This window comes from Trachymyrmex septentrionalis, unplaced genomic scaffold (assembly GCF_001594115.1).
Source record: "Trachymyrmex septentrionalis isolate Tsep2-gDNA-1 unplaced genomic scaffold, Tsep1.0 scaffold13, whole genome shotgun sequence".
Taxonomy (NCBI): domain Eukaryota; kingdom Metazoa; phylum Arthropoda; class Insecta; order Hymenoptera; family Formicidae; genus Trachymyrmex; species Trachymyrmex septentrionalis.
Window position 1 is genome coordinate 25870 of NW_017304438.1, and position 397 is coordinate 26266.

At 31.0% G+C, this 397-nt stretch overlaps 1 protein-coding gene across 1 annotated transcript in view; it reads right to left on the bottom strand.

Annotated features, from left to right (window-relative positions):
* LOC108756827 (proclotting enzyme-like) overlaps window positions 1-397 on the bottom strand; it is a 32289-nt gene that overhangs the window by 9502 nt on the left and 22390 nt on the right. The window lies entirely within an intron of this gene.

Consider the following 397-nt stretch of genomic DNA (forward strand, 5'->3'; position numbering starts at 1 on the left):
ACTGATAATTGCGTTACTTTTTTTTCTTTGGTAACTGTAACGGTAACGAAGTTACATTTTTGTGGTAACGGTAACGAATTTTACAGTTACTTTTATCGTTATTTTACACACGATTGGACATGATACGATTAGACACAAGCCATTTATAGCGCTCAAGACTAGAAAGCCCCTAGGTCCGTCCGTTGTAATTAGCGGTCGCCGATTTTAAAAAAATAACAGAAAAGTTACTTTCTTAAGTAACGAGTAATTGTAAGTTAAAAAGTAATTGTCAACACATTTCTTTAAAATACACAAAAATGTATATTACAAATAACAGAGATGAAAAATTACATAACGCAAAAAATTAGAATATAAATTAAGAAATGATTAAGGTTACAAGTTTCGGCTACCGGTTTGA